The sequence below is a fragment of the Myotis davidii genome, unplaced genomic scaffold (assembly GCF_000327345.1).
Source record: "Myotis davidii unplaced genomic scaffold, ASM32734v1 scaffold673, whole genome shotgun sequence".
NCBI classification, from domain to species: Eukaryota; Metazoa; Chordata; class Mammalia; order Chiroptera; family Vespertilionidae; genus Myotis; species Myotis davidii.
Window position 1 is genome coordinate 1219127 of NW_006286677.1, and position 1897 is coordinate 1221023.

At 45.3% G+C, this 1897-nt stretch overlaps 1 pseudogene; it reads right to left on the reverse strand.

Annotated features, from left to right (window-relative positions):
• Positions 1-1330: 1330 nt before the first annotated feature.
• The window catches only part of LOC102758730, a 5216-nt pseudogene continuing 4649 nt past the window's right edge, over positions 1331-1897 (reverse strand).

Genomic DNA, 1897 nt, shown 5'->3' on the forward strand with positions numbered 1-1897 from the left:
ATCTGAAGAGAATATGTAAACAGGATAAGGCTGCTTTCCAGAGGCCAAAGCCCAGAAATAGTTCCTTGTGCTTCTGACCTAGTTCCCTCCCCCTTGACCGAAAGCTACTAAGCAAATGAGCAATAGTGAACTGTAACTACTGGAGGTTGATTTGCTGATGACAAAAACTGCAGCCTTCCATCTGGACCAAGGACAGAACCAACCTCCAGTGCTTTGCTTCCTGGGAATTGGGAGGGCCAGCAGAATTAGTTGGAACTTCCATGGAATATTCCTTTTTCCAAGCCAGGTAGGCCCAGCCTTACAGCTCTGAGGCAACAGAGTTTCTCAGATGTTATGCAAAATGCATGCAACATGTCGTTTTTGAGCACCAGAAAGATACTTGTTTTAGTCCTATAACCCTCCCACATACTTTAGTGGAAGAGAATGACCCCTGCTGTTGAACATTTGGGGGTTGAACTCCCTTTTCTATGGGCTATCTGTGGCCTTGGGCAAGTTTCTCCCTCTGTACAATGGAATTAATAACTATGTTTCTTGCAGGGCTGATATAATGGCAACATGCAAGCTCCTCCACCCAGCTTGCTCCTGGGAAGAAGGCACCCTTCTGTTGCAACATTAACCTGCAGGGATGTGTCTGCCTCTGAGAATGGAGATTAAATCTACAGTATGCAATGGGCTCAGGAGGCTAACCAACAAGAACTCAGAAATTACAACAGAGCTACAGAAGGAAGATGTCAGAAAGCAATGAGTGTTGTGGAGAGCGGCCACAGCGTTTGGACAGATTCAAGCCTCGGACTTATGAGACAGCACAGTCCTCTCATGGCAAAGCCATGTGCAAGTCCTAGCTTAGAGGGCAAAGCCCTCCCAGCACAATTATAGCCAAAGGCTATAGTTATAATCTTGAACCTATGGTCTGAACCTGTGGTCCCACGTGGCTGAGTGATATGAGCTTGATAGAGTTCAGGTGCATGTAATTGAGTAGATTCGAAACACACGAGAATGTTGGAAACATTCACGCCCTTACTTTGCCTCACGGAATCTGGCTATAAAATAAACACACAGCTTGTAGTCCATGGCGCTGTCGCTAGCTCTCCACCAGAGAGGACAGCGTCCCACCCAGACCCAGCTTTCTTCTCTTGTCTGTCTTTTCTCAATCCTTCACCACCCCCTCTCAGGCTCACCGAATCTGACTGAGCTGGCTCGGCACTGAATGTAGCAACCAAGACACCACTGATGACCAGTCTCTGTTAGCCCAGTTTCAGAGATCTGGTGGCCCATTGGCCTTATCTCCTTCCTCTTCCTCCCAATCCTCACCTCTCCCTGAAAAGCAGATCTAATGATTGTCAAAAACAAAACCTAAGGTGTAGGAGGGGGGCAGAATGTCAGTGTTGTCTAGTTTCTTCTCAACCCACTCCTCCCTGAGTCTTGGTACAATCAAGTACCCTGGGATGATAACAGAATAACAATAGCTGGCTCTTACTGAGTGCTTACTGTATGCCAGGCGTTATAGTAAACACTATACACAGATTGGCGTGTTAAATTCGCACAAACCTCTGAACGACATACCAGCATTAGCAACCCCCATTCCTCAGATGAGAAAAATGAGTATAGATGTTGTATGGTTTGCTCATGGCCTGGGAACTAGAGCAGTGATGGCGAACCTTTTGAGCTCGGCGTGTCAGCATTTTGAAAAACCCTAACTTAACTCTGGTGCTGTGTCACATATAGAAATTTTTTGATCTTTGCAACCATAGTAAAACAAAGATTTATATTTTTGATATTTATTTTATATATTTAAATGCCATTTAACAAAGAAAAATCAACCAAAAAAAATGAGTTCGTGTGTCACCTCTGACACGCGTGTCATAGGTTCACCATCACTATCCTAGTGGGTGGGGCG